The 24,128-nt window shown below is 35.9% G+C and overlaps 1 protein-coding gene across 13 annotated transcripts in view; it reads right to left on the bottom strand.

Annotated features, from left to right (window-relative positions):
- The window catches only part of FAM110A (family with sequence similarity 110 member A), a 181,308-nt gene that overhangs the window by 41,574 nt on the left and 115,606 nt on the right, over nucleotides 1–24,128 (bottom strand). For all 13 annotated transcript variants that reach the window (XR_012473677.1, XM_074211804.1, XM_074211802.1 and 10 more), the window contains one exon: nucleotides 12,673–12,768. The gene's annotated coding sequence lies outside the window, so the exon portion shown is untranslated. The remainder of the gene's footprint in view (nucleotides 1–12,672; nucleotides 12,769–24,128) is intronic.

The raw sequence follows: 24,128 nt of genomic DNA on the forward strand, positions 1-24,128 counted from the left end.
TGGGGTTAAGGGGCTTGCCCAAGACCACACAGCTAGGTAAATTATTAAGTGTCTGAGGCCAGATTTGAACCCAGGTACTCCTGACTCCAGGGCCAGTGCTCTATCCACTGCACCACCTAGCTGCCCTTGGGATCTGTTTTTTTGACCACCAAGTGTGTCCTATGTGGTGTGAGTTCTTCATTAAATAATTTTTTTGGCAAGTGTATGTTTGGCATTCTAACTTGGCCAGCCCATCATAGTTGCACTGTCTGTAGTAATGTCGGAATGCTAGACAGTTTAGCTCCAGAAGGGATCTCAGTGTCTGGTATCTTCTCCTGCCAGGTGATCTTCAGAATCTTCCTAAGACAATTCAAATGGAAGTAATTCAGTTTCCTGGCATAATGCTGGCAGACTGTCTAAGGTTTCACAGGCCAACAACGAGGTCAGCACAACTACTCTATAAACCTTCAATTTAGTAGTCAATCTAATACCTCTTCTCTTCCACAATTTCCATCAGAGCCTCCCAATACTGAGTTGGCTTTGGCAAAGTATGTGTCAACCTCATTATCAATACAAAGAAAAGGAAAAAGTAGTCTCTTCTCAAGGACTTCATCATCTAGTGGGGGGAGACAACAGACAAGCAAGTACATACCAAAAAAACCTACATTCACACATATTTGTGTATACATGTCTATGTGGGGAGAGAGAGAGAGAGAGAGAATAAGTTGGGGTAATCAGCAGAGAAAAGACAAAAAAGGATTGGGGGGGCAGCTAGATGGTGCAGTGGCTAGAGCACTGTCCCTGGAGTCAGGAGGACCTGAGTTCAAATCCGACCTCAGATACTTAATAATTACCTAGCTGTGTGGCCTTGGGCAAGCCACTTAACCCCATTTACCTTGCAAAAACCTAAAAAAAATTAAAAAAAAAGGATTGGGAAGTAATCTCTCCACACATTTTTCCTAAAGAAATCACTTTGCTTGAGCTTCTCCCTACAAATGTGTACTTAGGTAGGCAGTCACAAACTTCCTGGGCCTCAGTTTCCTAAGATGTGAATGAAGGTATTAGAACTAGAGGACTTTAAAATCTCCTTTCCCTATGATCCTCTCTGATCCTCTGAACTTTGCTGCTATAGCTATATATGTACTTTTTAGTTGTAAATGGCATACCTTGTCCTAATAGTGAAAAGGTTGGGTTGAGAATCAAAAAAGGTCTGTGATCAAATCCTAATTCTGAATCTCTCTGTGCAACCTCAGGCAAGACACTTCAGTTCTGAGCTCAGTTTCATTCTCTGTAGAGTGGGGATAATGATGCTTGCATTACCTCCCCCATAGGAGAGCTGTTATGTCCAATAAGCTTTTGTAAGTCTTACCTAAATGCTGATCATCCCTTCTTCCTCCTCTCCTCTTTGATCCCCGTGTTTAGAGTTTTGACCCCTCCCTTCCCTCTGGGAAACCCTTGAACATCTGCTCTGAGCACCCCCCACCCCCAGCCTCAATCTGGGCATAAGGAAGGGGAGAGAGAATCTCAGCTGTTCCAGGTCCCTGGGGAACCCTGGAGGCTGGCACGTGTCAGAGGAAAAAGTAAAGTGAGAAATCATTGGAGCTTGGGGCCTCTTACTCACCCAGCCCCCTCCTTTGTTCTTCACCCTCCCCTCCCCAACCTCTCCTAGGACCTGAAAACTGCCTTTGTTTTCAGAAAGCCTGGCCCTAATTGTATAGTGTGGAATCCAGCACAGAATGCAGAATGATAGAATACCAGTAAAGGAAAAGTTCGTAGAATACAGAATGTCAGAGCATAATATATTAGTGCAAGAAGGAGCTCGGCCCTCATAAATCATCAGCATTTTTATGTTATCAACAAAGCCCAGCAATAAGAGGTAGAAAAAGAAATTCCATTTAAAATAACTATAGACAAAACAAAATAATTGGGAGTCTACCTGCCAAGACAACCCCAGGAACTATATGAACACAATTAAAGACACTTTTCACATAAATAAAGTCAGATCTAAACAAATGGAAAAATATCAATTATTCATAGGTAGTTAATATAATTTAAATGATGATATAATAATATAATAAAATTATCCACTTATTCAGTGCTATACCAGTCAAAGTACTAAATAATTATTTTATAGACTTAGAAAAACAATAAAACATATCTGGAAGAACAAAAGATCAAGAATATCAAAATGAGAAAAAATGAGAAAAATTTGCAAAGAAAGGTGACCTAACCATACCAGATCTCAAACTATATACATTGTAAAGCAGCAATCATCAAAACTGTCTAGTATGGGCTAAGAAATAGAGTCAGTGGAATAGATTAGGTACACAAAACATAATAGCAAATGACCACAGTAATCTACTGTTTGATAAACACAGTTTCTCAGAAAAGAATTTACTATTTGATAAAAACTGCTGGGAATACGGAAAATAGTAAGACAGAAACTAGGTATAGACCAACATCTCACATCCTATACTAAGATAAGGTCAAAATAGATTCAAAATTTAGAAACAGACAAATTAGGAATAAACAAGAGATAAAGAACATTATGAAGTACAAAATGGATAATTTTGATTACATTAATTGAAATGTTTTTGTACAAAGAAAACCAATGCAGCCAAGATTATAAGGAAAGCAGAAAACTGGGAAACCATTTTTACAGATGGCGTTTCTGATAAAGTCTTCATTTATAAAATATATAGAGAACTACATTATATTTATGATGACAATTCATTTTGGATTGATAAATGGTCAAAGGATATGAACAGGCATCTTTAGATGAAGAAATTAAAACTATTGACAGTCATATAAAAAATGCTCTCAATCACATTAAAATAAACCTGAGGTATCACCTGAAACCTATCAAAAGATTGGTTGATAGTGCAGAAAAGGGAAATAATCAATGTGGCAGAGATGTGAGAAAACTGAGAAACCTCCACTAATTGGTGGAGTTGTGAACTGATAAACACAACACAAATATTCTGGAGAGCAATTTGGATTTATGCCCAAGGGGCTATAAAACTGTACATATCCTTTGATCCAGCAATATCACTGCTATGATTCCAAAGAGATCGTAAAAAGGGGGAAAAGATCCAAAAATATTTGTAGCAACTCATTTTTGGAAATTGGAAATTTAGGGGATGCCCTTCAATTGGGAAGTGGCTGAAAAAGTTATGCTTTGTAAATGTAATGGAGTATTACTGTGCTATAAGAAATCATGATTGGGTGGACTTCAGAAAAGCCTGAAAAGACTTGCATGAACTGATGCTGAGTGAGGTGAGTAGAATCAGAAGGACATTTTACATGTTAATAAAAACTCATTTTGTGATGATCAACTATGATGCACTTAGTCCTCATCAGTATAGAGAGCAAAGACAATCCTATAGGACTTGTGATGGAAAATACCATACATATCCAGAGAAGGAATTATGGAATCTGAATGCAGACCAAAGTATATTATTTCAGTTTTTAAAATTTGTTTTATGCTTTATTTTTCCTTCTCATGTTTTTTTCCTTTTGTTCTGTTCTTTCACAAAAAATGATTAATATGGAAATATGTTTAATTATGTGTATATGCATAACCTATATCAGATTATTTGCTGTCAAGAGAAGGAGGGAGACAAGAAGGGAGGGAGGAAACTGTGGAACTCAAAAATCTTTCAGAAAAACTAATGTTGAAAACTGTTTGTATATAGTTCAAAAAATAAATTAATTAACTTTAAAAGAAGAATCAATGACAGGTGGATTTCAGAAAAACTGGAAACAATTAGTTGCACTGAAGTTGAGTGAAGTGAGCAAAACCAAGAGAACATTGTAGGTAGTAACAGCAACATTGTATGATGATCAGTGATGATAGGTTTAGCTCTTCCTTAACAAGGTCTCCTTTTTGTTTGTTTGTTTTTTGCAAGGCAGTGGGATTAAGTGACTTGCCCAGGATCACACAGCTAGGTAATTATTAAGTATCTGAGGTCATATTTGAACTTAAATCTTGCTGACTCCAAGACCAGTACTCTATCCACTGCACCACCTAGCCATCCAGCTCTTCTTATCAAAGACAATGGAGTGATAGAAAATGGCACCTCCACATCAGGGAAAGAACAATAGAATCTAATTGCAGAACAAAGTCTACACTTTTAACTTTTTGTTTGTTTTTTTGCAAGGCAATGGGGTTAAGTGACTTGCTCAAAGTCACACAGCTAAATAAGTATTAAGTGTCTGAGGGTGGATTGGAACTCAGGTCCTCCTGACTCCAGGGCTGGTGCTCTATCCACTGTACTACCTAATTGCTCCACTATTGTCACTTTTTAAAATTTGTTTTTTTGTTTTTTCTTTCTCATGGTTTTTCCCTTTGGTTCTGATTCTTCTTTCACAGCCTGGGTGACTAATATGGAAATATGTGTAATATGATTGTGCATATATAATTTGTATCAGATTACTTGCCATCTTAGGGTGGGGGGAAGAAAATTTTACAAAAGTGAATTTTGAAAACTATACATATAATTGGAAAAATTCATTAAATAAATATAAAAATTTTAAAAAGAAGGGACCTCAGATGTCCTCTCTTTTCATCCCTGCCCTTTCACTTATATTCAGTGTCTCTCTGTCCATAAGACTTTCTCCCTATTGACTTCAAATATACCTATGTCTCTCCACCCTGAAAAACCTTCATATGATCCTTGGATCATTCTGGCCTTGGAGTCAGGAGAACAGAAGTTTGAATCCAGCCTCACACACTTGATACTTACTAGCTGTGTGAAGTTGGGCAAGTCACTTAAACCTGACTACCTCGATTCCAGGGCCATCTCCAGACATCCTGATTCTTATCTGACCATTGGACCCAGTTGACTCTGGAGGAGAAAGTGAGGCTGGTGACTTAGCACAGCACCCCCTCACTTAAATACAATTCATGCGCTTCTCCTGGCTTCACCTCCCTGATGCCATGATCTTCTTTGAGAACAAAGGACTAAAAATATCATCATCATCATTCTATAGTCTATCCTTTAGAGCTAAATTCTAAAAAGACACCTACAATAGGCACCTTTACTTTCCTCTCATTCAATATCTTTCCCCCTAAACTAAACCCTCTCCACCTCCTACCTTCCCTCTTAGTATGGAAGGGAAAAATATCCTCTTGGTCCCTCAAATTCTCAAGTTCATAACCTAGAAATCATTATACATCCCTTACTATCTCTCACACACACACCCCAATTTCAATCTGTTGTGAAAGTCTGTCAAGTTATCTTTGTAGCATCTCTTTAATAAGCCCCCTTTCTCCTTTGATATTCCCCTTACTCTAAGTGCCTGGTATCTAGTTCATCACCTTGTACTTGGATTATTACAGTGGATAGGTCTGCCTGAAAAATCTCTTCCCATCCAATTCATCTCCAAAAAGCCACTAAAGGGATTTTTCTAAAGACAGATCTGACCATGTCACATAACTTACCTCTCTCACCCCCACTCAATTAACTCTAAAGGCTCCCTATTGCCTTCAGGATCAAGTACAAAATGTTCAGTTTGATATTCAAAGCCCTCCATCACTACTTCTGTTCTGCCTTTCTAGTCTTCTTTCATCTTATTCCCCAAGATGTACTCTTTGACTCTGTAACATTGGTCCTCAACACTCTATCTCTTGGCTCCAGGCATTTTCTTTGACTGTGCCTCATGCTTGGATCTCTCTCCTTCCTCTGTTCAGATCCAAAGACCTCCCTGGCTTCCCTTATGTCTCTCTCTTTTTTTTATTCTTTTTTTTTTTTTTTAGGTTTTGCAAGGCAAATGGAGTTAAGTGGCTTGCCCAAGGTCACACAGCTAGGTCATTATTATTTAGTGTCTGAGGTTGAATTTGAACCCAGGTCCTCCTGACTCCTAGACCAGCGCTCTGTCCACTGTGCCACCTAGCTGCCCCGCTTCCTTTAAGTCTCAACTAAAATCCCATCTTCTACAGGAAGCCCTCTGCACATCTCTTAATTCCAGTGTCTTTTTTTATACTTTTAATACTCTTTTAAATACTTATCTCCTGTTTATCCTGTATATAGCTTTCTATGTATGCATTTACTTACATGCTGTTTCCCTCATTAGATTGAAAGCTACTTGAGGGCAAGCATTATTTTATGTCTCTCCATACATCCCCGGAACTTAACACAATGTCTAGTGCTTTATAAATGTTTATTGGTTGATTGATTTAGTCCTACAACCTCATTTTATAGTCAAGGAAACAGATTTAGAGAGTAGCTTAATGCAAGTAGGTTTTATAGTACAGCCACCACAAATGAGTGAGAAGAAGAATGAAGGATTCCCTACTCATTTACACAGAATCTCAGAATTGGAAGGAATGGGGAGGATCTGAATCTGAATCAGAATCAGACTCTTACAGCTGGAAGGGATCTTAGAAAACAGGCAGAACAATCTGTACTCAAACAGGAATCTCCTCTATAATAACCTTAACAAGTATCCCTTTGCTTCACTTTGTATCCCCAGCTTGTTGGCCAGCAGCAGCAGCAGCAGCAGCAGCAATGATGCTAAGGAAATATTAGAGAGCAAGGAGCTAAATTTGTGCCTTTCTATCCTGCTCTTGTATATCCTGAGAAAATAGATTATAGAAAAAACTGCCTTGCACCACCTCTGGGAAAAGTTTGCTGCTATCTCTGAGAAAGTTCTCCTCCCTACCAGACCTTGGATGCTCATATCTTGCCAATTAGATAAGACACCTGGCCCTGCAGCCAAGAGAATCCTACAAGGACAAGGAAGTACAGGTTAGAGTTCTACAAAGAATATCTAGATAACAAACTGTTATCCAAAATGAGCTATTGTTATCCAAAATGAGCTAATTATCCTTGAGCATCCAGACATAACCCCCATGCTTTTAACATATATTTCCTGCTTTGTTTCCCTAAGAAATAACATATTTTACAGTTAGCTGCTTTGTCCCTTAAGGATTAGCCCAGTTGGAATAACTCCACAACTATATAATAAAACTTATATGTGCCTTGTATTTCTGAGTCTTGAGTCTTTCTCATAAACTCATTCACTCCTTGAATCCTATGCTTTATCATCATCATCATCACGTTCAGCAATAGCAGCAGCAATAGCAGCATAAAAACTTAATCAGGTGGGCACTGTAGTCAGAAGATTGAACCTGAAGACCTGAGTTCTTTTCCACTTATTATCTGTGTGACCCTGGGCAAGTCATTTGGCTCTGCCTCAGTTTCTTCATCTCTAAAATGAGTTAGAGAAGGAAATGTCAAACCATTCCAGTATCTTTGCCTGTACCCCAAATGGGGTAATGAAGAGTCATATAAGCAATTTTTACCTTTGCTTCGAGATTGCCATAAAGTAGATACCATTAGGAAGAAAGGAAATAAGTATTTAGTGTCTACTATAAGCCAAGTTAAGCAGCTAGGTGGTAAAGTAGATAGAGTGCTGGGCCTGGAGTCTGGAATAACTAAATTCAAATTGAGCCTTACTTACCAACAATGTGACTCTGAACAAGTCACTCAACCTGATTTACCTCAGTTTCCTCATTTGTAAAATGAACTGGAGAGGGAAATGGCAAACCACTTCAGTATCTTTGCCAAGCAAACCCTAAATGGGTCATGAAGAGTCAGACGTGACTGAAAGGATTGAATGACAACAAATGTGCCAGGTAAATTATAATTATCTTGTTTGATCCTTACAACTACCCTTCAGGGAAACTGTAATCATCATCATCATCATCATCATCATTATTATTATTATTTTACTCACTGTGGAAACTGAGGCAGAGAGAAGTTAAATGACTTGCTACTATTAAAAATAACTTACCTAGAAAACAGATTGAGGAAAAATAATTTAAATCATCAGGTATCCTTGAAGACCATGACTAGGATACTATATTTTAAGAAATCATAAAAGAAAACTGCTCAGTTTTATTCAAACAAGAAAATATAGTGAATTCACTGATCACCTCCTGAAAGAAATTCCAGATTTAAAATATTCAGAAACACTGTAGCAAAAAAAAGTCCAGTTTTCAAATCTAAGAAAAAAATCCTTTTCATATAGAGAGAAAAAAGAGTTCAAGTACCAAAGAACCTTAGTCAAGATCACACATAACTTTGCTGAAACTATGCTAAAGAGGGAAAAAATCTTGAAATGTTATTGTTCAGTTATTTTTCAATCATGCCCACTCTTGGTGATCCCTTTTAGGGATTTCTTGCAAAAATAATGGAGTGGTTTATCATCCATTTCCTTCTCCAACTCATTTTACAGATGAAGACACTGAAGCAAAGATTAAATGACTTACCAATCACACAGCTAATTAGCATTGAAGATCAGATTTGAACTCAGGAAAATGATTCTTCCTTACTCCAAGCTTAGCACTCTTCCTATCCACTATGCCACCTAGCTGTTCAAATTTAGAACATATTACAAAAAGTAACTTAAACTCTCTATCACCCCAACAATCTCTAAGAACAAATGAAAATGGGAACATTTTACATAGAATGGGTCTATCTCTGCTATGCTGGAAGTGAAAGTATTGACTATGCTCTGATTAGCAAGAAAAATTTGACCTGTTTCATTTCTGGCCAAAGTCCTCCACTGCTCCCTTCCACTGTCCCAGAAGCTCATATTAATTACAAACATTAATGTTGAATTTAATTTAGACTTGTCCCCTGCAGTTCAGAATCCCTGAACTTAAGAGCCTCAGTTTCCTTGATAGCAACAATTTCAGGTGTATATCACATACCTGTAATATTTTTCTTAAAACCTAAATTAGCTTCTCCAGTGTCTGTACCCTTGACTCCTAGTTCCTGCTTCTCTGTGATTTCTAATCATAGTCTATAGTACTGCTCCTACTGCCTCCCAATGCCAGTCTAAACCTAGTTCTTCACCATGTGATTTCAATATCCCAAAGAAGAAGTAGCACATTCCAGAATACCAATCATAGTCCATCACCCTAGCATTCTTGACACTGTTCAAATACCAATGGATGGGGATAGCTACCCCTGATTTTTTCTTTACTTCAGCTGAGGCATAATATATTTTGCTCCAATCTTTTACCTTTACCCTCTGTGTATCTCTCTGCTTCAAATGTGTTTCTTGTAAAAAACATATTGTAGGATTCTGGTTTTTAATCCATTCTACCATCTGCTCCCATTTTATGGGACAGTCCATCCCATTCACTTTTTTTTAGTTTTTTTGCAATGCAAATGGAGTTAAGTGGCTTGCCCAAGGCCACACAGCTAGGTAATTACTAAGTGTCTGAGACCAGATTTGAACCCAGGTACTCCTTATCCACTGCCCCACCTAGCCACCCCTAATTCACATTTACAGTTAAGATTACTAATTCTGTATTTCCCTCGATGCTATCTTTCTTCATTTATATTTTTCTCTTATTCCTCTCCTCACTAAAATTTTACTCTTTCCCCTTTGATTTTTCTTTTAAAATTTAAATTTTCAGTTTATTTTCACTTATACCTGTACCTTCTCTTTTATCAGTCTCTTTTCCCCTTATCTTTCCCTTTCCCCTCCCTCTTCCCTGTAGATTAGGATAGATTTTTAAACCCAAGTGGGAATGTATTTTATTCCCTTTTTGGGTCAAAACTATTGAATAGAATTTACTCAGTGTTCACACTTTCCCTTCTCTCCCTCTAAAATTATAAATCTTTGTGCCTCTACACCTGGTGTTATTTATCACTCTAGTACTATTAATCAGATATCATCAATCACAGTTTGAATATTTGATTTTTTTTGTTAAGCTCATATTGTTATCAAAGTATCATCACAGATTGATTGCTTGATAAGCATCATTGTCTCAAATTACATCAAATTATAGTTATAATCATTTTTACCTTACCCCCCTTTCAAGTACCCTCCAAAGATACATAATCTCCCTCAAGAGCCAAAGTATCATCCAAAGCCAAATAATTTCTTGAATTATTTGTGTCCCTCCCCCCAGGTCTATATTCTTTTAACCCCACCCAAGGTACTTAACCTCTTCTTAAATGAAGCACAGATTTAGTTGAACCCTGATGTAATTAACTACTAGTATTTTAAAGGGGAGGGGGATGCCCATCAATTGAGGAATGGTTAGACAAATTATGGTCCATGAATACTATGGAATATTTTTTTAGTTTTTTTTTTTTGCAAGGCAAATGGGGTTAAGTGGCTTGTGCAAGGCCACACGGCTAGGTAATTATTAAGTGTTTGATACTGGATTTGAACCCAGGTACTCCTAACTCTGGGGCCTGTGCTTTATCCACTGAGCCACCTAGCCACCCAATGCAGCATTCCAATACTATGGAATATTACTGTTCTATAAGAAATCATAAATGGTCGGAATCTAGAGAAGCATGGAATGCTATATAGGATCTGATGCTGAGTGAAGGGAACAGAACCAAGAGAACGATGTACACATTAACAAGAACATTGTGAGATGACCAAACGTGATGGAAGCAGCTCCTCTCAACAGTTCAGAGAGCTAAGACAACCAAATTAGACAGGCTATGGACAATGTTATCCCAATCTAGAGGAAGAAAAACAAAACAAAACAAAAAACAACCTTCAGAATCTGATGAACACTTTATAAAAATTATCTTTTATGTATCCTTTCTCTTAATCCTAATTCCTCATCCTGAAAATGACTAATCTGTATACATATTTATCAAAAATAAAAAAATACCAATGGACACAGCAGGGGTATCTACTAGTTAGCTATCCTTCATTCCCAATACATATTCAGTTACATTTTTTGACCTCTCAAGTATTCCTCTTTATAAGGTGTCTTAACCATTTACACTTATCATGGTGTTCTCCGTTATCTTTCAAACATCTTGGGCCCCAATTGGTCCCATCAATTCTTGGCAAATAGAGAGAAAGGAAATGGAAGCATTATCAGATTTTCTATTTTTGGGTTCAAAGATCACTTCAGATGACAACTGTGACCATGAAATTAAAAAAAAACACATTTGTTCCCTGGTTGGAAAGCTATGGCAGATCTAGACAGAACACTAAAAAGCAGAGACATCACCTTGCCAACAAAAGTCCATATAATCAAAGCTATGATTTCTTCTTGTAGCAATGAATGACTGTGAGAATTGATCTATAAGGAAAACTGAGCACAACAGAATCAACACTTTCAAATTGTGGTGCTGGAGAAGACTTTTGAGCATCCTTTGGACCATAAAGAGTGTCCTTTGGACTTCAATACCTAAAGAAATTAATTCAGATTATTCACTGGAAAGTCAAATGAAAGGATAAAAGGGCCTTATTCTATAGTCCATAGGGTCACAAAGGGTAGAACATGACTGATTAAATAACAACAATACTAAAAGACAGCTATCATATCTCAAAACTAAGTATTCCCTTCTCTAGAATTTACTTTGTTTCATTTGGCAGTTAGGTGGCTCATTGACTAGAATTAAGACGACCTGTGTTCAAATCTAGCTGTAGCACTTACTAACTGTATGATCCCGAGCAAGTCACTTGACTTTTGTCTGACTTGGTTTCCTCATCTGTGAAGTGGGGATGATAATAAATAGCATTTATCTCATATGAATGTTATGAAGATCAAATGATGTAATATTTGATAAGCACAGTGCCTAGAATGTAGAAGGTGTTTAATAATAAATATTTATTAATTGATTGAGCCTTGTAAAGTCATGGCATGATTCCCAGGACATAATAACTACCCTGAAGTATTTTACAGGGCTATGGAGAGGAGCATGATGAGTCTGGGTGGGCTGAGACACAATATGAAGGCTGAACAGGGGCAGTATCATAAAGGATGGTCAAGTAGCTCTGATCAGGGGCAGCTAGGTGGCGTTGGGGCGGCTAGTTGGCATAGTGGAGGCTAGTTGGCGTAGTGGATAAAGCACCAGCCCTGGAGTCAGGAGTACCTGGGTTCAAATCTGGTCTCAGACACTTAACAGACACCTAGCTTGTGTGGCCTTGGGCAAGCCACTTAACCCCATTTATCTTGCAAAAACCTAACAAAAAAAAAAAGAAGCTCTGATCATATAATATATGTGAGGGATAGCTAACCAGTAGATTGCCTATGGATGTTCCAAAACTTCAACTGTCATATAAACGCTAGCTTTTATTATTTCCTTCAATTGATTCTCATATAGAATGATCTCTAGGGCCTCAAACCTTCTTGGTCGCTGTATTTTGGACATTCACCAGCTTATCAGTAGTCTTGCTAAAATATTGTCTCCAGATCTAAATACAACCTCAAAATGGTCTGACCAGGGCAATGTATAAAGGGCCAAAGGGTTCCATAGTTGTAGACACTATGTTTCTTTTAATGAACCTCAAAGAAACATTAGTTTTGGTGGCTGCTTTTTTGAGCTCACAGTCTCCTAACACCTCTTAGCACTTTTTCGGAAGAAATACTTGCTGCCCCCACCTCTCCACATCATGTATTTGTGATCCATCTTCTCCTTAAATCAGAGAAACACCGTTCTATGGGTCACTGAAATTACCTTTTACAGAGCACTCCTCTTTGTAAATCTTAGCTGTTCTCCATTCATTCCCTAAACATAAAATAGGAAAAAGTAGTTTTCTTACTAAACATATGACATTTATTAAATAATTAATATGTGCAAGGTCCTATGTTGGAGGTGGAGAATATAAATGTAAAAAAAAAAAAATGATAGTCTCTGATTCCAAACAATCTGGGACTTAGACCCATGCAAGCTGACTTGAAAGTCCAAAACTGACCTGATGGCGACACCTCGTGGTCATCCAAGATAGCAACACCTGTCCTCACCAATGTCTGGTCCTGAGGCTCTGAGAAGGAAGCGGGGTTTTCCTCACCTAAAGGAGATGGAAGAGGAAAAGGGAAATGACAACAAATATTTACTCTGGAACTTTGCCCCAAAATTACTGAATTATGATACCACTACTGTGTCTCAATCTTAAGAAAATCAAAGAACTTATATGTATGAAATATTTCTAGTATTTCTCTCTCTTTTTTTTTAAAGTAGCTATTGGGGAAATAGCTGAGCACATTAGGTTATATAAATGTAACAGAAACCTATTATGTTGTAAGGAATAAAGAAAGAAATAGTGTCAGTGAAACCTGGGAAGACATATGAACTAATCCACAGTGAAATGAGCAGAATCAAGAAAACAATTTATATAACAAAACACTACAAAAATAGTATTTTGGGTCAAAGCAGCCAACTTTGCTGAAATAGCAAGGTATCCTAAAGGAGAGACAGGATACTAGGCAAGTCAAAACAGCATTACCATCTTGAACATCATCTCCCTTCAGACCCTGATGAAGATAGCCCAGGAGCCTGAACCTAGGATTGGCACTACCCATGCTTCTAGCCCACTGTCCTCAGACATCATCCCAGAAAGTCACAGACCTGAGCCACCATTCCCTGTGGAGTTGCAGTCTTACATCAACTCCTGAATAGTATAGAAGACTCAGAAAGGAAAATTCTTATTATTAAAGTCTTTGGCATTATCATATGGCTCAACATTAGAAACAGATATGATTTTTATCAGTGGAAGATGATATTAAAGAAGATTCATCATAGGGCAGCTAGGTAGTGCAGTGGATAGAGCACTGGTCCTGGAGTCAAGAGGACTTGAGCTCAAATCTGACCTCAGACACTTAATAATTGCCTAGCTGTGTGACCTTGGGCAAGTCATTTAATCCCATTGCCTTAAATAATTAAAAAAAAAGAAGAGGAATTATCATTGACTTTGCTGCAACACCCTATGAACCATTGGACTTTTCCATCTGGCCAGAAGCTAAAGTTTTTCATTTGTGTTGTCTCCCCTCTTAGAATATAAACTTCTTGAAAGCAGGAACCATCTTACTTTTCTTTTTATATCCTCAGTTTTTAGCACAGTTCTTTACATACAGTAAGTACTTACTAAATGGTTTATTCATTTATCAGTTCCTTCAATCCAAACAAAGAATTTGGAAAGCTTTTGACCAATCATGACTCTAGAGAATTTATGATGAAACTTGCTAATAGAGAGGTAGTGAATTCAGGATACAAATGAAACATCATTTTTTTTACACAGTCAATATAGAAATTTATTTTAAAACCTATTTGTTGCAAAGCTTTGTTTTTATTTTTTTTTCCAGTGGTAGTGAAAGGTTTGGAGGGAGAGAAAATCAATTTTTTATTATTTAAAAATATAAAATTTAAATACTTCCCCCCAAAAGTATAATTTGCTCTTCCTTCCTGATTCTGTCCATAGTCTTAGATTACTCAGTAAAGTTAAGCACAACTGCATTCTAGATATTGTACTAGGTTTTAGGGATAAAAAGGCAAGGGTAACATGATCCCTGTCCTTAAGGAGTATATGTTCTATGAAGGAGACAACATATACATTGTAGGATTTGTGGGAATTGAGTGAACCACATTCAGTCTATCTTGTGACTCAATTCTGGAACTAGCTCAGTTCCCTTACTATTCAATTATGGATCTAGTTCAATTTCTATTTTGAGAGAAAACCTTACTGCATTATTTGAACCTAGCCCTGTGTGACTGGGAAGCTAGACTACCTTAACCTGTTGCTTAGAGACTCTTAACTAAGGATCTGGGGTTATCCTGACCAAGTCCCAGTCAGAGTTGAAGATTTATGCAAGGAGTTTCCTCACAGTTATAAATATCAAGCTAGCCATTTGTCTTATTTTAAAACTGGCCTCTTTTTGGTCAATTAATTACTGTTTCTTTGTTTCTCTGATTGAATACAGATAATTGGCAGGAAAAGTGGAATACCTCTTTTTCTGTTTCAAGGAATTGCATCTGTTTTCTCTCCTCCTTCCAACTCAGAAAGCCTTTAATCTCTCCTCCAATTAGAAATCAGATTATATAATCATTTATCCTGGTTTATATACTGTTGTTTTCTTTTTAATGCATAAAATATGTCTCATTCTGATCTACTTCAACCCTAACTCCTTACCAGAAGACTACACACCAGATCTACCCACCTCTTCAATAATGCATTTTAGACTTCTATAATTAATAGACAATAATCAATAATAGTACTAATAACTTGTTTTACAGTACTTTTGTGTCTTCTCTCACTCATTTAGACCTGGTTCCCCATGAAGTGAAATGCATGACTGGCCATCCTTTCCAGCTCTAGTTGTATCATCTTTCATATTCCCCAGTGTTACCAGGATGGGAATTAGAAATCTCCTGGTTCCCTACAACCATTACAGAACCACTTTCTACCACGTCACTCAGAAACCTTTTCTCCTTTGAGGTTCACATTACCCAAATTTTTCTACTAATCCAGATCCCAGTATCTGTTCTCTACCAACTTCCAAGTCATTCTCCCTTCTTTCTTCATGAATGCAGTGCTTGATTCATAGTCTTCCTCACTACCTCAGCTTCTGTCTTCATACTAGGAGATTTCAACATACTTGTTGAATAAGCTAACCTCCCAATTTCCCAATCTTTTCAACTTCCATGACATACTCCTCTATTCTACCTCGGTTTCACACAAGGATTGTCATATCATTGATCCTGCCATCACCCACATGTGTTCCATTTACATATTCAAGAACTCTGCATTTACCTTTTGTCATTCAGTATTTTCTCTGCCTTACTACTCCTATACCTCTTCTTCCTCACCATCACATTCCAATCTCTCCACCTGTCACTAATTTTTCCCAAGTCATCACCCTTGTTCTGGCTATACGCTCCTCTTTTTCTGATTTTGACCCCTGAGTAATCTGGTTCAACCATACCCTATTTATTCTCTACTTGCTTCTGTTATGCCAAAGTGACTCAGTTTTGTGACTATTGAGTTTCACCTATAAACATTGACATTTTTGAATTTCAAATTCTTCAAATGCTTTCTTTAAAGCCTACCCACTCATGAGACATCAGCACAAGTTTTGATCAAATTACAGCTTGGCTGATGCATTTCTGTTCCCCTCTTCTACTATTTGAAAATTGATTAGAAGCCAAAGTCTTGAGCTTGCAGGTCCCTGCACTGACTGAGAGTCTTGGACCTGATTTGTTTCTGCACATGTCTTACTAAATAAATAATGGTCTAGAAGTAACTTAGTGACTTTATTTTCACTAACAGTTCTGGTGAGTCATCTAAGAGGAAAGCATGAGTCTCCATATGACAATTGGCCTTCAACAAAGGAACATCCTAGAGGTTCCAGTAGAAATCTTAACCCAAGGGGCTTCCTCAGGAAGGATCTTAGATCTCCATGGCATCCCGAACTTCATCCAGACTGCAACCTCAAAGAAGGGAAGAGAGTATTGATTGAGGTATAATGGGAACTACCTCTAATAAACTGATAGAGTCCCCTGGGATTAGGAAAAATCTCAATACTGAAGGACTGTCTAAGAATAGAGTTCTAAGAGGGACTTGACAGAGACATAATGGGAAGGGGTGGGTGGGGGGAAACTTGGCATGCTTAAGAAACCACTTTAGTGGGGAAAAATCAGAGAAGAAGGAAGTAAAGATTTTGGCAAATTTCAGAAAGAGTGTTATGAAGACAATGATTTGGGCTTGATGGGGCTTCTATTTCAGAAGTTCTCTAGCATGAATAAGATCTTGGAGAACTTTGAAAAGAAAAGAAATGCCTCATCACCTATTTAAAAAAAAACCCTACAACACAGCACCAAAGGGGAGTAGGATAGAGTTTCAAAAAAACTCTTCTAGCTATTGGTAATATTAAAGCAAGAGCTTAATTTCACTGATTTTTTTTTAAATTAAACTTTCAGTGGGAGATAAAAAGGAAAACTTTGAAATTCTTTCTGACTTTAAAACCCTGACAAAGTTGGAGATTGTAGAGATAAAGACAGACAAGAAAAAGAAGGAAATATTTTTCCTGGTTTGTAGAAATTTATGGCATTAGAAATGAATTAAAAGACAAAATTTGTAATGAAATGCAATATCTTTACTGTAAATTTACAGATTATAATTACTTCTTTGTGCAAACCTTTAGAGGTTTGCAGCTAGGATTAAGATTAAGTACAAGCAACACATACCTCTCTCCTTTTCTTGGAAGGAAATAGAAGTATTGTTCAAGAAGTTGATTTCATCTACTAGAAAATAAGCAGAACTGAACTGGTTTGAAATGATTCAACAGAATTTAATTGTTTAGGTCAACTAGGAGCTAAGGCACCCTAAATTGAAATGGGCTATTGTCATGAGTAAAGTTCAACAAAAATAGATTAAAGCACTTTTTTTTCCCTGAATACATTTCATTTTATTAACAGGGAACAAACCTAATAACAGAATAGGTGTTTGCCTTGCTTGAGACCCACTAGATCAAATGAGATGCAACTCCTCTTTATAATCACAGAACAAAGAACAAAACAAGATTAAGTAAGGAAATGTATAATTTCTTTGCATCCTCTTGGGGATAAATACAATATGTATGGTTACATAGTTGAGGTATGGGAAATAATATGATTGGCTGAAAATTGGGAATAGGGGCACCTAGGTGGTACAGGTGGCTGGAGCACTGGCTCTGGAATCAGGAGGACCTGAGTTTTAAATATTAACTCAGACACTTAATATTTTTTTTTACAAGGCAAATGGGGTTGAGTGAGTTGCCCAAGGTCTTAATTGTCTGAGACTAGATTTGAACTCAGATCCTCTTAACTCCAGGGCTGGTGCTCTAGGCACTGTAACATTTTGCTGCCCCTAGACACTTAATAATTATCTAGTTGTGTGACCTTGGGCAACTCACTTAACTCCATTACCAAAAAAAAAAAGAAAGAAAGAAAATTGGGAATGAGTGGTTAGCAACAACCTCTTTCTTCCCTCCTACAACTAAGAAAAGTTCAGTATTTGAGAACAGCTGCAAGGTTAGAGATAGTAGAATATATACTTCTTTGGATAGTAAATCTGACATCCTTGAAGGATAACTAGATAGTATAAGACACTAGACCACATCCCCTGGTATCTACCCACATTATTCAAAGTTAACAGATTTCCTTTAGGCAAGAACGGAAAAGAGATTAGCAGAAGAATTGAATATCTAAATTTAATTCATTTCAGGTCAGCTGAATCTCTGCACTAAGCTTAGAGACAAAGAATCATGATTTGGGCAGTTACAAGGCAAAATCAATTAATTGTGAATAGGATCAATAAAAATTATTCAGAACCAATTTAATCTTCTCACTATGCAATTTAAGAAGTAAAGATTTAGCAATTGTTATTCTATAAGGAAATCTGTACAGGAGAGATTCAGTAGAATGTTAGACAAGAATATGATTATGAAATAATAGGATGGACTTAAAGCAGTGAAGGTAAAGAGAAGTGAAGAATCAGAGTATAAAATGAAAAGTTAATTTTGAAGGTGTAGGTTTTAATCAAAGTCCACTAAACAGAAAAAAAAATTTCAAGACACAAGTTTAAGTAGATATAGGACGAGAATGGGTAGAAAGTTAAAGCTGAAGACTTTTCACTAAGTGTGACTAGAGAGTTTAAAGTAAAGGGCTTGGAGTTTGGAAAGAAGTTTGAGAAGAATTTGATTACACTGAGAATATTATCATTTGTGATTGCAAATTCAGATTTCTTTTGATTTGGTGGAAGTTTGTACTGAAACTAAATTATATTTTGATTTCATTTACAATGAGATACTTTTTCCTATTAGGATAATTGTGGTAAATCAGATGTAATGAAAAATGCATTTGCTATTTGGAATGGATTAGAAAAATCTGACTTTGGTCTCAGAAATTTATTAGTTTTGTGACCTTCACCTCAGTTTACCAAAGCTTCTTAATCTGTAAATTACCTCCCAGGGTAGTGTGAGGATCAAATGACATAACAATTTTAAAGTGCTTAGCACAGTGCCTTGCTTATATAGTAAACACTCTATAAATATTAGCTATTAATTTTTTTAATGTGATGACTATATTGAGTTTTGTATGTGATTTGTATATAGCATGTCTGATGGTCACTTATTTTTATATGAGGATTTGGTAATTCATTCAAACAAATTGATATTATTTGACTGACAAAAAAGTTTTGTGTTATGTTTTAGAAATCCATAGTATTGTTTATATTATTACTAGATTTCTTATTTTTCTTGTTTTGTGAAATTTGTGAAGCCCTTGTATCAGAAATGTTTTTCTAAAACAATCTCTTTTTAATTTGGATGCTATTAAATTATGAATTGAGCTGTTAACAGAATGTGGCCAAAATATTTGCAAGCTGTTAAATAATAATGGGGGATATTTTGCTTTAAAATGGATGATAATAGTAACTTACTACTGGGAGAAAAGTAGCAAAAGCCTCTTTATTTATCCTTATCTGTGATGTTCCTTGGAACTTTCTTTGTGGACAAGGCCTTGAGATTTTATTAGCCCTGATGATAGCATATCATAAAATTCTAAAGTGCTGAAGTTTACAAACTATGACCACTCCGAATCAAAGTGGGGAGACTTACAAATTCATTTATAGTAAAATATGAATTTCACTTGAGATGATTTGATCATCACTAGTAAATATTATATATATTAATAAATTTTGTGTATTGAAGTTCATCTTTGAACCAATAAACCTTAGATTCAAAGATTTCAATTTTGCCTTAGCTGTTAATAGGTATAGGGATAAATTAATCTGGAGATTTACTTTAGTCAATATTTTCCTGGGGTTTTTGAGTGAACTATCATGTGTTAACTGTATGCATAAGCTTCCAGAATGTGATTATTCTTAATTTATAATTGTAGGATAAATAATATATACTTGTTAATTGTTATTGAAACATGAGAAAAATAATAATAACCTAATTTTAAACTATGATTGGTCAAGTTTTACTATTTGAAGTAAAATCTCATGAGATTGTAACTTGATATTATTCTGAGTTTTGATTTCAGTTATTGTCTGAATTGTCATTAAGCCAATAGGACACCATTCAAGGGGAATGTCAAATGCTATCCAAAGGGAATGTGGTCTAAGAACTGCTACAGGCAAATTCTGTGTAAATTCTGTAAATGTCTGTGACTGGGGAAAGTTGAGAGGATAAGATTAAAAAGGCAAAAGTAAGATTCCCTACTCAATTTTCCAATTGTGCTATTTTCTTTGTCAATGGAAATTTTCCATTCCCAAATTATGAACCTGGCTATGATATTCTATGAATTCTGTGGATCTTTGCTTAAGATTAGCTATTAATTATGACTCCTATTTAGAATCAAAGAAAGCTAAGGACATTTTTCCCATTATGGTTTTTGACAGCTTAATGTATGCCCTTGAAGGAATGGTCTTGATATTATCATAACCATGTCCCTCCTTTTTCTTTTCATAGCAAATTCCTATAATTAGATAGAGTTAACAGTGAAAATTTTGTTGTTGCAATACTAAATCAATTAACAGATCAATATTAAAACATCTAATATAATATGGAAGTATTAAAAAAATCTTACTTATAATTTGAATTTGTGGTTAACTCCATAACCTAAGCAACTAGGTAAAGGAAACTTACCATTCCCTTGCTAAAAGATGCATACTCATACACAAGATTAGGTCTTTAAAGTATATCATGCTTTCAGGATAATAAATAAATAAATAAATATATATATATATATATATATATATATATATATTAAAATCTATACACACACACACACACACACACATATATATACCATATTTACATACAAATATATGTCCACAGATAGATTTATCCCCAAAAGAGAGTACTAAGATAAAGATGAAAAAAAATTTAAATTTAATAAAATAGTAAATTGAGAAAGCAATAAGATTAGACTGTTAGCAACATGGGGGTGATAATCAACCTTAATGGACTTGCTCATTCCATCAATGCAACAATCAGGGACAATTCTGGGATATATGCAATGGAAAATACCATCTGTATCCATAGAAAGAATTGTGGAGTTTGAACATAGACCAAAGACTATTACTTTTTTTTTTTTTGCAAGGCAAATGGGGTTTTAAGTGGCTTGCCCAAGGCCACACAGCTAGGTAATTATTAAGTGTCTGAGGTCAGATTTGAACTCAGGTACTCTTGACTTAAGGGCCAGTGCTCTATCCACTGTACCACCTAGCTGCCCCGACTATTACTTTTAATTAGAAAAAAAACAAATTGTTTTTTTATTATGTAATTTTGCTATCTCTTATACTTTATTTTTTTCCTTAAGGATATAATTTCTCTTTCATCACATTCAACTTAGATCGCTGTATACTATGGAAACAATGTAGACTAGCAGACTACCTTCTGTGGGGGTGGGGTGGGGGAGGGAAGTGAGATCAGGGGAAAAATTGTAAAATTTGAAATAAATAAATTTTTTAAAAAATTAGAAAAAAAATTAAACCATAAGAATCTAAGGACAAGGAGATAAATAAACCATTGACTTCTAAATGTTTCCAATAGGAAATTCAGTAAATTTTAATAGAAAATTCTAAAAATTGGATTAAAGATTTTACACATAAAATTGCATTAATAATTATAAAGAAAACTTTAAATTATCTTTTTCCTACTTTAAAGTCAAAATCTTTTATTTTGGAGTATATGAGAATGTTTTTCTTGTCAATATTTCCTTAGGGTAAAAATCCAATAATGGAGTCTTTGGATCTGATCATTCCATGGATATTTTAATTCTTTATTTGCATAATTCCACAATACTTTCCAAAATTGTACCATTTCATAGTTCCACCAACAATATATTGATGTCCTTGTCTATTTACAATCCCTTCAATGTTGACTTTTACCATTTTGTCACTTTTGTCCATTTCAGTATGTGATGTGAAACATCAGAGTCATTTCCATTTTCATTCCTTTCATTTTCAGTCATTTAAAGCATTTTAAAAATATTGAATATTATTTTAAAAAAAATTTATTTTTATTTTAAGGCAATGAGGTTGAATGACTTGCCCAAGGTCACCCAGCTAGGCAATTATTAAGTGTCTGAGGCTGATTTGAACTCAGGTCCTCCTGACTCTAGGGCCAGTGATCTATCCACTGCGGCACCTAGCTGCCCCATTTAAAAAATATGGATGTAAATGCTTTGCAATTCTTTTTGAGAATTATTTGTTAATATTTTTAAACCATTTATCTATTCAGGAATAATTATTAGTCTTATATAATTTTATTAATTGCTTATATATCTTAGATATCAAATACTTATCAAAAAAATTTGTTAGAGAGATATTTTATAGGGCAGAACCAAGATGGTGGAGGAAAGGCAGGGAACTCACTTGAGCTCTCTTAAATTCCACTCCAATTTTAAATAAAACCTCAAGATGAATCCTGGATGAGGTGGCACACTTTTCTAGCCCAAGACAAGAAATTCAGCAGAAAAAATCTCTTGCACCTGAGTTAGAGTGAAGTGCACTCTTCACAACCAGCAAATAGCAATAAGCTTTAGGGATAACTAAATCAGAAGCAACAACTGTGGCTGCCGGATCTCTCAGTCCATAAGTGATAGGAGTCAAAAAACTGGTCAGAAGTTTGCATGGGTCCCTTTGCTGGCACTGGGTGTAGAACTCTGATGCATTGTCCAAAAATGGAGCCACATCAAAGTTCTGGGTAGGTTGCCATCCCAGGACAAGGAGTAAGGTTAGCATAGAAAAGTTTATAGCCAAAGAGGAGCCAGGACCCTGATAACAGTTCTAGAATCGAAAAGGCCTATGATAGCTCACAGACTAGAACACAGTCCAGGAGGATAGTAAATATACGTTTCTTCATATCATGCTACCTTGGAAGAACCAAAAACACACAGACCCTCAAAATTAACTCTAAAAACAACTGCATACAGCAGGGCCGCTAGGTGGCGCAGTGGATAGAGAACCGCCCCTGGAGTCAGGAGTACCTGAGTTCAAATTTGACTCAGACACTTAATAATAATTACCTAGCTGTGTGGCCTTGGGCAAACCACTTAACCACTTGGGCAAACCACTTAATTTGCAAAAACCTAAAAAAAAAAAAAAGACTTCAGCATCCTATTCACCCAGAGAGCAAAGTCCTACTTTAATATAATTTTAAATTCACAAAATAGGCTGGAAAAGTGAGCAAACAACAACATAAAAAGAATCTTCCCATAGAAACTTACTGAGATGAAAGGGAAGAACAAAATGCAAACTAATAAGACAAAGTCAAAGCATTTTCTAAATGAAATCTAAAAAAAAAAAAGTGAATCTCTGTCAAGTCCAAAAAGGGCTCAAAAAGGATTTTAAAGATCAAATTAGAGAAGTAGGGGGGAAATGGAAGATAGAAATGACTCTGATGCAAGAAATTCATGAAAAAAGTCAACTGCTTGGTGAAGAAAGTAACACCTTAAAATAATGGTAAAAGAGGCACAGAAATCTACTGAAGAGAAAACTCATGAAAAAGTAGAACTGAGCAGATGAAAAAAAGATATCCAAAAAAAGTCAATGAGGAGAAGAATGCCTTAAAAAGCAGAACTGGGCACAAAGGAAAAGATGTACAAAAATTCACTGAAGAAAATAATTCCTTAAAAATCAAAATTGGGCAAGTAGAAACGTTTGACTCCAGAAACATCAAGAAGCAATAGAACAAAATCAAAAGAATGAAAAAAGTACATAAAATGTGAATATTTCATTGAAAAGCCATTAATGGGGGCAGGTAGGTGGTGCCTGGTGGATAGAGCACCAGCCCTGGAGTCAGGGAGGCCCTGAGTTCGAAAGCTTCAGACACTTAATAATTACCTAGCTATGCGACCTCAGGCAAGTCATTTAACCTCATTGCCTTGCAAAAAAACCAAACAAACAAAAAAAAAGGAAAACAATTGATCTGGAAAATAGATCCTTGAGAAATAATTTAGGAACTACCCAAAGACCATGATCAAAAAAAGAACCTAGACATTATCTCTCTTTTAAAAAATTATCTATTTATTCATTTATTCACAATTGATATTTTATTTTTCTAATTATATGTTATGTAAGTTTTTCAACATTCATTCATCATGCTAATGCATATTTATAAATTATACAATTTCTTTCCATCCTCCCTTTCCAACCCCCCCCAACAGCAAACAGCTTGGTGAACATTGTTAAATATACATTTATATTTTACATGTTTACAGATTAGTCTTTTTCTGTATGAGGAATTAAGACTAAGAGAAAAGAAAGAAAACCATGAGATTAGACAGAAAAACATAAGATAAATTTTTAAAAGGTGAACACACTGTTCATGGATGAAAAGACTGAGGAGGTGGAGAGAACACTTGAACTTCAGTCTCACTGGAATT

Source organism: Macrotis lagotis, chromosome 1 (assembly GCF_037893015.1).
Source record: "Macrotis lagotis isolate mMagLag1 chromosome 1, bilby.v1.9.chrom.fasta, whole genome shotgun sequence".
In the NCBI taxonomy this organism is placed as follows: domain Eukaryota; kingdom Metazoa; phylum Chordata; class Mammalia; order Peramelemorphia; family Peramelidae; genus Macrotis; species Macrotis lagotis.